The sequence below is a fragment of the Muntiacus reevesi genome, chromosome 7, assembly GCF_963930625.1.
Source record: "Muntiacus reevesi chromosome 7, mMunRee1.1, whole genome shotgun sequence".
Classification (NCBI taxonomy): Eukaryota; Metazoa; Chordata; class Mammalia; order Artiodactyla; family Cervidae; genus Muntiacus; species Muntiacus reevesi.
The window spans coordinates 26,271,268-26,283,631 of record NC_089255.1 but is presented as its reverse complement, the minus strand read 5'-3'; the positions used below and the strand labels follow the sequence as shown (position 1 = coordinate 26,283,631).

The window sequence follows — 12,364 nt, the reverse complement described above, 5'->3', positions numbered from 1 at the left end:
TGGCCTCAAATTAACTTGGAGATGACAAATTAAAAAGTTGTGTTGAAACAACTTGCTGACCAATTTTGAAAAAGTAAAATTAGATTTTGTGCCTTATGTGTCCACTCTCAGTCACTTAGTCTTGTCCAACTCTGGGACCCTATGGATTGTAGCCCACCAGGTTTCTCTGCCCATGGAATTCTCCAGGCAAGAATAATGGAGTAGGCTGCCATGCCCTTCTCCAGGTGATCTTCCCCACCCAGGGATGGAATCTGAGGCTCCTGCATTGCAGGCAGATTCTTTGCTGCTGAGCCACAGGGGAAGCCCTTCATGCCTTATACCTACATAAATTTAAAAAGAGTTATATTTTATTAAGTTAAAGAAGCACTTTAAAACACTAAACAAAAGACAACCACAAAATTTTTTTTCCATTTATTTTTATTAGTTGGAGTCTAATTAATTTACAATATTGTAGTGGTTTTTGCCATACATTGACATGAATCAGCCATGGATTTACAAGTATTTCCCATCCTGATCCCCCCTCCCACCTCCCTCACCACCCCATCCTTCTGGGTCTTCCCAGTGCACCAGCCCCAAGCACTTGTCTCATGCATCCAACCTGGACTGGTGATCTGTTTCACCCTAGATAATATACATGTGTCGATGCTGTTCTCTCAAAACATCCCACCTTCGCCTTCTCCCACAGAACCCAAAATTCTGTTCTGTACATCTGTGTCTCTTTTCTGTTTTGCATATAGGGTTATCGTTACCATCTTTCTAAATTCCATATATATGTGTTAGTATGCTGTAATGTTCTTTATCTTTCTGGCTTACTTCACTCTGTATAATGGGCTCCAGTTTCATCCATCTCATTAGAACTGATTCAGATGAATTCTTCTTAATGGCTGAGTAATATTCTATGGTGTATATGTACCACAGCTTCCTTATCCATTCGTCTGCTGATGGGCATCTAGGTTGCTTCCATGTCCTGGCTATTATAAACAGTGCTGTGATGAACACTGGGGTGCACGTATCTCTTTCAGATCTGGTTTCCTCGGTGTGTATGCCCAGAAGTGAGATTGCTGGGTCATATGGCAGTTCTAATTCCAGTTTTTTCAGAAATCTCCACACTGTTCTCCATAGTGGCTGTACTAGTTTGCATTCCCACCAACAGTGTAAGAGAGTTCCCTTTTCTCCACACCCTCTCCAGCATTTATTGCTTGTAGACTTTTGGATAGCAGCCACCCTGACTGGCATGTAATGGTACTTCATTGTGGATTTGACTGAACCAGAAAGAAATAGAAGATCTTAACAGACCCATCACAAGCAAGGATATTGAAACTGTAATCAGAAATCTTCCAGCAAACAAAAGTCCAGGACCAGATGGCTTCACAGCTGAATTGTACCAAAGATTTAGAGAAGAGCTAACACCTATCTTACTCAAACTCTTCCAGAAAATTGCAGAAGGCAAACTTCCAAACTCATTCTATGAGGCCACCAACACCCTAATACCAAACCAGACAAAGATGCCACAAAAAAAGAAAACTACAGGCCAATATCACTGATGAACATAGATGCAAAAATCCTTAACAAAATTCTAGCAAACAGAATCTAACAACATATTAAAAAAATCATACATCATGACCAAGTGGGTTTTATCCCAGGAATGCCAGGATTCTTTAATATCTGCAAATCAATCAATGTAATACACCACATTAACAAATTGAAAGATAAAAACCATATGATTATCTCAATAGATGCAGAAAAAGCCTTTGACAAAATTCAGCATCCATTTATGATTAAAACTCTCCAGAAAGCAGGAATAGAAGGAGCATACTTCAACATAATAAAAGCTATATATGACAAACCCACAGCAAGCATTACCCTCAATGGTGAAAAAATTGAAAGCATTTCGCCTAAAATCAGGAACAAGACAAGGGTGCCCACTCCTACCACTACTATTCAACATAGTTTTGGAAGTTTTGGCCACAGCAATCAGAGCAGAAAAAGAAGTAAAAGGAATCCAGATAGGAAAAGAAGAAGTGAAACTCTCACTGTTTGCAGATGACATGATCCTCAAAATTTTTTAAAAATGTGTTGAGAAACTCCAAACATTTCGGGTGGGCTAAAACTTAAGTAGACATAACATACCTACATACACTGAGGTTTAGCTTATGCTCCTAATTTTATTAGGCTTCCCTGGTAGCTCAGCTGTAAAAGAATCTGCCTGCAAAGTTGGAGACGCAGGAGACTGAGGATTTAATTCCTGGGTCAGGAAAATCCCCTGGAGTAGGAAATGGCAACCCACTCCAGTATTCTTGCCTGGAAAATTCCAAGGACAGAGGAGAGTGGCCAGCTACAGTCTGTGGGGTCGCAAAGAGCTGGACACAACTGTGCATGCACACACACCTAGTTTAATTACTCAAGGACATAAAATCTAATTGGAAGGAACGTGACAACTTACAGCATTACTCTTTTGCTGTCCTGATCACCAAATTCTGATATTTGTGTGTGGAGGAGGTTTACCCCTACACATTCAACACACAAGGCTCTGAAAACCAGCTGAGTGTCCCTAGAATTGAACTCAGTTCAGACACTATTTACCCTGAGAAGGCCTATCCCACAGGTTAAGTATTTTGTCTTAACAAGGCTGATCTTCCCACACACACACAGCTCAGATGTCAATTGAGTGTAACTTGTGCTTCTGACCAACCAGCAATAAACTAAAGGTTCTCATGACACCCTCCCTGGTTTCAGTTGATTTGCTGGAGTGACTCACAGTACTCAAAAAAACTGACTTTACTGACACTGGTTTATGGTTTTCTGTGAAAGTTATAACTTAGGAGCAACCAGATGGAAGACATACATAGGGGGAAAGGGAGCAGAGTTTTCATGCCCTCACCAGAGAGCCCCTCTTACAGCACTGCTGCAAGTTCACCAACCTATAAGCTCTCTGAACCTAATCCTTTTGGGCTTTTATGGAGGCTTCATTACATAGTCATGATTTATTAAATAATTGACCATTGTTGATTGAGTCAGCCTCCAGACCTCTCCCCTATCCGAGCCCAAGGAGTGGGACATGAAAGTTCCAGCCCTTCCATCACAAGGTTCTTCGTCCTGGCAATCAGCCCCATCCATGGGTGCTTTCCGAAAGTCAAGTCATTAAATGTTATGTCATCATATTTCATTAGCATAACAAAAACATTAGCTTTCACTATCAGGAAATTCCAAGGGTTTTAGGAGCTCTGTGTCAGAAGTGAAGACAAAGACCAAATGTATATTTTTCATTATAAATCACAATTTCTCAACTAAAAGTGTAATTCCCCTTGACTCCAGAACCCCTAATACTGACAATATAGTGCACCATTCATAGTTTCACCCAAGATCTTAAATACTAAACTCTAAGTTTTATAAAATAGGGGCCCAGTTTCATTCCTTTGAATGTGGATTATCCAGGTTTTCCAGCACCATTTACTGAAGACACTATTCTTTTTTCATTGTATATTCTTGGTGCTTTTTCAAAAATCAATTAATCATATATAGACAGATTTGTTTCTGGGCTTTCTGTTCTATTCCATTGATCTGTTTCTGTTTTTGTTTCAATATCATATTGTTTTGATTACCATAGTTTTGTATATAGTTTGCAATCAGAAAGTATGAGGCTGCCAGTTTCTTCTTTCTGGATTTTTTGACTATTCACTGTCGAAGAATCTAAATTTAGTATGGACTTGGGATAGTCAATTAAAGTAATAAGGTTTGTTTACACAGGTTTCTTACCCGGAGTCCCCATCTCTGGCAGTAAGGTTGTCCTACCTTCACATGGGAGGTTTACTGCCTGATTTTGGGAAACAAAGAAGGGTCAGAGAAAAGAAGGCAGGAAGGAAGGAAAAAAGGAAAAACAGCAGGGAAGGAAGAAGGAGAAAGAGAAGGATAAGGATGGAAGTTCCTAGGAAGATGGACTTTTTTTAGGAGAAATTGCCCAATTCCTCAGAGATAACTTTTTCTTGTCACTCCATTCTAAACTATTGAATTATGTCTTAACAGTGTTGGATTTGAATTGAAGGGATCTAAAGTAGAGGCAGGAGGAGAAGGGGACGACAGAGGATGAGATGGCCGGATGGCATCACCGACTCGATGGGCATGAGTTTGAGTAAACTCCGGGAGTTGGTGATGGACAGGGAGGCCTGGCGTGCTGCGATTCATGGGGTTGCAAAGAGTCGGACATGACTAAGTGACTGAACTGAACTGAACTGAAAGTAGTTAAATGAGATAAGAGCAGAAGTGTTTACTCTTCCACTCTAGAAATAAGTGAGGATAAGCCTAGCCAGTATGGAAAGGTTTAAGTTTAGCTCACCTAGAGGCAAAAAGATGAAATAGCCTCAAATTATTCCCCTTTAAAAAAGAAATATGACATAGTTGAATGTCAGAGACTATTCCTTAAAATTATTAAGGAGTTAAGGGCCTTGGAAGGTATCAACTAATTCTGACTTTGTAATTCTAACAAACTATGCCTTCTGCTTTTCCTTCAAGGAGACTTTGTGATTCCACACCCGATTCATGGCATTCTTTACATCTTTATTCCTCAGAGTGTAGATGAGTGGGTTTAGCATTGGGGTGATGGTAGTATAGAACACAGACACAGCCTTATCCATTGGGAAAGTGGTGGACGGACGGAGGTAAATAAAGATACAAGGGACAAAGAAGAAAGTCACTACAGTGACGTGAGACCCGCAGGTAGAGAGAGCCTTGCGCCGGCCCTCAGCAGACTGCTTCCGAAGACTAAATAAAATGACTGTGTGGGAGGCCAGAAGAATGAGGAAACACCCCAGGGAGATGAGACCGCTATTGGCAACCACCAGCATGTTTACTAGCGCTGTGTCAGCGCAGGCAAGCTTTAGAACTGGGTGGACATCGCAAAAGTAGTGGTCAATGATCTGAGAGCTGCAGAAGGGTAACTGAAAGGTCGGGAGGGTCTGAACAAAGGAGTGAGCCCGGGCTCCCAGCCAGGACAGTGACGCCAGCACAGTGCAAGCAGTGGTCCCCATGACGCTGGTGTAACGGAGCGGCTGGCAGATGGCAGCATAACGGTCAAAAGCCATGACGGTCAAAACAAAAATCTCAGCACAACCGAAAAAGTGGAAGGTAAACATCTGAGTTACACAGCCCCAGTAGGAAATAATCTTTTCCTCAGAAACAAAGTCTGCAATCATCTTGGGTGCTGTGGCTGAGGAATAGGCGATGTCCACAAAGGACAAGTTACTGAGGAAGAAATACATGGGTGTGTGAAGCCGGGGATCAGAAAAACCATAAGCAAAATGAGCAGGTTTCCCCCCAGGATCACCGTGTAGAAGAGGAGGAATAGAGCAAAGAGTATCAGTTGCGTTCCAGGATCTTGGGAAAGTCCTAAAAATATAAACTCGGTAACATTGTTGACTACTTCCATGGAGATCCGGGCAGAATTGGTCAACTGGCTCTGTTTCTCTGTAAAAATAAATGTTATAAACCATTGTAAGCAGGTAAAGCCTAACAGGAACAGCTTTATGAAAACATTTAAGTGATGTTAAATATAGCAGAGGAAAATATTTATATTTCTTGAGTATACTCTATGGATATTTTTTCATCATTAATTGTCTTACCACACTATTGACTCTCATTTGATTTCCTATTATGCTTAGACCTACTGTTCCTTTCTCCCAAATGTTTTCCTTCATAATCCTCTTGTCCTTCTCTCTCCATCTCTCTCTCTCTCTGATCTCACACTGCCCACCCCCACATCAGAAATTCTAATCAGAAAACACTTTAAGTATTAAAAGGATAAATTAATTTTTGAGGCAAAAGATATAAGCAAGGAGTTAGCATTTTAGATTTGATGTCTAAAATTCCTAAATGAACCTTTTAATATAATATATACAGATCAACTTTAAAAGAATAACATTCTACTTAATCAAGCGAGAATAATTCAGTTTCTAGTTTCTAAATTAGGTTGGAGGTTTCAATGCAATTTAAAATTAATTTATTTTTAGTGACTGAGAACAACATATACATTGACTCCCTGGCTCACCAACAACCTATGCTTATAAATTAACATTGGAAGAGTTTGAGTCCTACTCTTTTTTTTTTTTCATTAGTTGGAGGCTAATTACTTTACAGTATTGTAGTGGTTTTTGCCATACATTGACATGAATCAGCGGAAAACTGGTCAACCACATGTAAAAGAATGAAACTAGAACACTTTCTAACACCATACACAAAAATAAACTCAAAATGTATTAAAGACCTAAATATAAGACCAGAAACTATAAAACTCCTAGAGGAGAACATAGGCAAAACACTCTCCAACATAAATCACAGCAGGATCCTCTATGACCCACCTCCCAGAATATTGGAAATAAAAGCAAAAATAAACAAATAGGACCTAACGAAACTTAAAAGCTTTTGCACAACAAAGGAAACTATAAGCAAGGCAAAAAGACAGCCCTCGGAATGGGGGGAAATAAAAGCAAGCAAGGCAGCAGACAAAGGATTAATCTCAAAAACATACAAGCAACTCCTGCAGCTCAATTCCAGAAAAATAAATGACCTGATCAAAAAATGGGCCAAAGAGTCCTAATCTTTGACCTGCATAAAGAAGTTCAGCTTCACTTGCCAGTAAGGATTACATCAAACTATACACAGAAATACTTTGTCTTATATATTGGATAGAATACAATACAATCCAAAGTATTTTACGTAGGAAAATACTATGTCTTATATGTTGGCTCAGATGGTAAAGAATCCACCTACAATGCAGGATACCTGGATTCAATTCCTGGGTCAGGAAGATCCCCTGGAGAAGGGAATGGCTACCCACTCCAGTGTTCTTGCTTGGAGAATTCCAGAGACAGAGGCCGGTGGCCTACAGTCTATGGGGTGAAAAGAGTCAGACACGACTGAATGACTAGCATACACATTTTGTGCTAAAGAGTTGAAAAATTTAAAAATTGCTGAAACTTTTATCATCCTTAATACTTTTGCCTTGAAAAACCCCAGATAACTCTTTGTCCTTGCAATTATAGATAAGAACGAGGGATCAAATTTCCCATACCAGATAATGGTAGTATTTTATAATTGTATGAATTGTTTTACAAGTTACATACAGAAGTGCTTAAGGCATACAGAAAAAGTACTGGATGAAATAATCAGAGATGAATTCTTGAAAGAGATGCATCAAGAGACAAAATTTAAAGATCCTCAGACTGCTTTTATTTCTTTTTCTGCTCTGATTGCTGTGGCCGAAACTTCCAAAAGGATGTTAAATAGTAGTGGTGAGAGTGGGCACCCTTGTCTTGTTCCTGATTTTAGGGGAAATGCTTTCAATTTTTCACCTTTGAGGATAATGTTTGCTGTGGGTTTGTCATATATAGCTTTTATTATGTTGAGGTATATTCCTTCTATTCCTGCTTTCATGTCAGTGTATGGTAAAAACCACTACAATATTGTAAAGCAACTAGGCTCCAAATAATAAAAATAAATGAAAATAAAATTCTTTAAAACTGTAAATAAAACTGCCATATGACCCAGCGATCCCACTTCTGGGCATATACACCGAGGAAACCAGATCTGAAAGACACACGTGCACCCCAATGTTCATCGCAGCACTGTTTATAATAGCCAGGACATGGAAGCAACCTAGATGCCCATCAGCAGACGAATGGATAAGGAAGCTGTGGTACATATACACCATGGGATATTACTCAGCCATTAAAAAGAATTCATCTTTTGATTGGGTCATTTATTTTTCTGGAATTGAGCTTCAGGAGTTGCTTGTATATTTTTGAGATTAATCCTTTGTCTGTTTCCTCATTTGCTATCGTTTTCTCCCAATCTGAGGGCTGTCTTTTCACCTTACTTATAGTTTCCTTTGTTGTGCAAAAGATTTTAATTTTCATTAGGTCCCATTTGTTTAGTTTTGCTTTTATTTCCAATATTCTGGGAGTTGGGTCATAGAGGATCTTGCTGTGATTTATGTCAGAGAGTGTTTTGCCTATGTTCTCCTCTAGGAGTTTTATAGTTTCTGGTCTTACATTTAGATCTTTAATCCATTTTGAGTTTATTTTGGACATTTCTCCAAAGAAGACATACAGATGGCTAACAAACACATGAAAAGATGCTCAACATCACTCATTATCAGAGAAATGCAAATCAAAACCACAATGAGGTACCATTACACGCCAGTCAGGATGGCTGCTATCCAAAAGTCTACAAGCAACAAATGCTGGAGAGGGTGTGGAGAAAAGGGAACCCTCTTACACTGTTGGTGGGAATGCAAACTAGTACAGCCACTATGGAAAACAGTGTGGAGATTTCTTAAAAAACTGGAAATAGAACTGTCATATGACCCAGCAATACCACTTCTGGGTATACACACTGAGGAATCCAGATCTGAAAGAGACACATGCACCCCAATGTTCATCGCAGCACTGTTTATAATAGCCAGGACATGGAAGCAACCTAGATGTCCATCAGCAGATGAATGGATAAGGAAGCTGTGGTATATATACACTGTGGAATATTACTCAGCCATTAAAAAGAATACATTTGAATCAGTTCTAATGAGATGGACGAAACTGGAGCCCATTATACAGAGTGAAGTAAGCCAGAAAGATAAAGAACATTACAGCATACTAACACATATATACGGAATTTAGATAGATGGTGGCGATAACCCTATATGCAAAACAGAAAAAGAGACACAGAAGTACAGAACAGACTTTTGAACTCTGTGGGAGAAGGTGAGGGTGGGATGTTTCGAAAGAACACCATGTATATTATCTATGGTGAAACAGATCACCAGCCCAGGTTGGATGTATGAGACAAGTGCTCAGGCCTGGTGCACTGGGGAGACTCAGAGGGATTGGTAGGGAGGGCGGTGGGAGGGGGGATCGGGATGGGGAATACATGTAAATCCATGGCTGATTCATGTCAATGTATGACAAAACCCACTACAATACTGTAAAGTAAATAGCCTCCAACTAATAAAAACAAATGAAAAAAAAAAAAAAAAAGATCCTCAGAATGAAAACAGCTTCTCTGAATTATGCAAATGTTTTCTCTGAATCAAATCTTTTTCTGCATGGATAGTGGAAAAAGCACTGCCCATAGCTGAGTGATTTGAGTACTCTCACCTACTGTTAACTTTGGGTAAATCTACTTACTTTCTCTGAATATTGGTTTTCTCATCTATAAAAGATGGATGATAAAGTTTTGGCCTCACAAAGCTGTTATAGAAATAAAATGAGATCATCTATGTAACATTTTTGTATTTATGAAATGCTTTACTTTATAATTTGATTCTATGAAGTGAAATCTCTCTAGTAAGTAGAATTTGTAATTTGATCTAGTCAGTGATTATATAAAAGTTATGTAGACAACTAAGAGACAATATTAAAATGCATATCTAATTTTATTCCTGAGACAATAAACCATAATCTGCTCATTTTCATTGTAGAAATACTATTAGTAATGGTAATTAAGAACTATTAAGCACTTTTCTATGTGCAGGATTGTATGCTAAATGACTATGTTACCTCATTCTATCCTCACAATGTGTGTGTGCTCAGTTGTGTCCAACTCTTTGTGACCCCATGAATTGTAACCCGCAAGGCTCCTCTGTCCATGGAATTTTCCAGGCAAGAATACTGGAGTGGATTGCCATGCCCTCCTCCAAGGGATCTTCCTGACCCAGGGATCGAGCCCAGGTCTCCCGCATTGCAGGTGGATTCTTAACCACTGAGCAGAAGGGGCTGATATTTGAATTGTTTTATTCTGATCCTAGAACCCACAAAATACACAAGCTCATAAATGAATGATGAAAAACAGAATGATAAATAGAAAGGTGATAGATAATTGATAATGATAGATTGATGATTATAGATATAGATGGACAGATAGATGATAGATGATAAATAGATCAGAGAAAGATAAACATCTCATGAAAAAGCAGTTGCATTTAAAAAACAATTGCTCTCTTATGGTGTGAAGTCCTTTGATAGGAAGATATGCTCTGTGTCCTTAAAACTTCAAATACTCTATGACACCATAACAGTAAAGTCAACCTGTACTCAGTTACCACCAGCTGGTAAGATCATAAGGATCGAAAAATATGTTCTACATATTTTATTATTAAGAGAAAACACTTATGTTGTACTTACTATGTGCCAGTTAAAACTCACATTTAATTCTCATAAAAATCTTATGAGATAGGCTATCATCATTATTCTCACCTTAGAGATGAGGAAACTGAAGAACAAAGAGAGGAAATAACTTGCCCAAAGTCATGGAGCTCGTGACTGGCATTACTACTTGAACCTAGGAAATGGGAACTCAATTTTTTAAACCAATATTCATGCTTCTGGGGCTGATGGCATCAAAATCACCATATCTTCTTTCTCATTGGAAATTCTTAAACCTTCTGCATAGTCAAAATACTGTATCCTTTTCTGCTAATCAGGAAGGGTTTATTTACTTTTTAATTATATATAGTATTTGGAGAGAAAGACTACTATTGCAACTGGCAAGATCATTGCAACATATACAGTTTCTGTTCTAATTTGCTCAAATTTAATTTACAATAAGAATGCAATAGCAAGTGATGTGGTATTGATCATTAATCTAGATATCATTTTATTTGTCATGAACTGACAATCAAATAGAGGAGGTCCACTCAAAAACTTACAATCACAGTTCTCTGAGATAAGGGTAAAGAAGTCCAGGAGAGTCAGGAACACCTTTCTACACAAGGTTATCATTGAATGGAATTTTGGAATGTAAATTAGAGCTAACCTGAAGATGACTCTGCAGGGTGTGAGCACAGAAAAGTGGACAAGGCAAGGAGTGAATAGTGAATAGAATATATGATGTAAATATAGGATGTAAATCATCATAGCATCCTCTATGGGAAATATCAACAGGTTTGATGTGATTCAGCACATAGTCCATGGATGGAAGTGTCAGGAAATGATGAAAAGGAAGAGTTTTTCATGTCATAAAAGAGCCCTGTGAGTTAAGTTGAAGTGCTGGAATTTGCTTTGGATGACTTGGGGGATTATAAATAAAGATTCCCAGGGTAAGAGGACAGCAGGAACACATGGTGGTAAAGACCACTTGTTAAAAGAGGTCTGAAACCTAGATTTCCTAGATTTAAATTCTACCTCTACTACAATTCTTGCTAGCACTATGACTTTAGGAAAATTACTTAGCTCCCTTTGCCTGTTTTTTCAAATGCAAAAGGTGGATAAGATTAATATATACCTCATAAGTATTGTAAAGATTACATATGTGTTCCATATAAGGCACTTATGTACATAGCACAGTGTTAAGTGAATATGTGATTAGCATTACCTGTGACTGGAGGAAGGGAGGCCTATATAGCAGCCAGCTTAGGACACTAACCTTCTTATCGTGTCCACCTCCTAATTCCCATTTATATGCATTTCCAAACTTGTCAAAATCTTAGAAAATACATCTACTTCTGGCAACAAATCTTTCAAATACATTTTTAACTGAAATAAGAACAATGTTTTTCTAATAGTCATGTATGGATGTGAGACTTGAACCATAAAGAAGGCTGAGTGCTGAAGAAAACTGGTGTTTTTGAACTGTGGTGTTGGAGAAGACTCTTGACAGCAAGGAGATCAAACTGGTCAATCCTAAAGGAGATCAATCCTGAGTATTCATTGGAAGGACTGATGCTGAAGCTGAAACGCCAATACTTTGGCTACCTGATACGAATAACCAAATCATTCGAAAAGGCCCTGATGCTGGGAAAGATTGAAGTCAGGAGGAGAAAATGACAGAGAATAAAATGGTTTGATGGCATCACCGACTCAATGGATGTGAGTTTGAACAAACTCCGGGAGATGGTGAAGGACAGGGAAGCCTGGCGTGCTACAGTCCATGGGGTCGCAAAAAGTTGGACACTGCTGAGCAACTGAACAAAAAAAAAACAATGTAGTTTATGTCCCTGCAAGGCTTTCTTTAGGAGTCAAGAAAGAATACCCAAAGATGCTTATACAGCTGTTTTATTTTTCCTAAATAGTGACTATCTCAACGTTATTTTGAATCTACCTCAGTAGCCCATGAAATTCATCCAAGTCTAGGGCTCAAGAGCCTTTCTACTATCTTCGTTAGGGGAAAGAGCACAGAGATCGGAAAACTGGGCTTGACTCATAGCTCTGCTTCTTATAGGATGTGTGATTTAAGATTTTCCTCACTTCTATTAATTTCAGTCCTCCTCTGTGAGAGAATAATACCACAAATGCTGAGGATCAAGTCAATTAACAGATATAGAAACAATGTGATCTGTAAATCTAGTCAAGATCATTTTCATGATGGAGTTTCAGGAGCA

General features: G+C 38.7%; 1 pseudogene; it reads right to left on the bottom strand.

The window, feature by feature from the left end:
* Positions 1–4,484: 4,484 nt before the first annotated feature.
* Positions 4,485–5,422, bottom strand: LOC136172575 (olfactory receptor 4S2-like; annotated as a pseudogene).
* Positions 5,423–12,364: the final 6,942 nt, after the last annotated feature.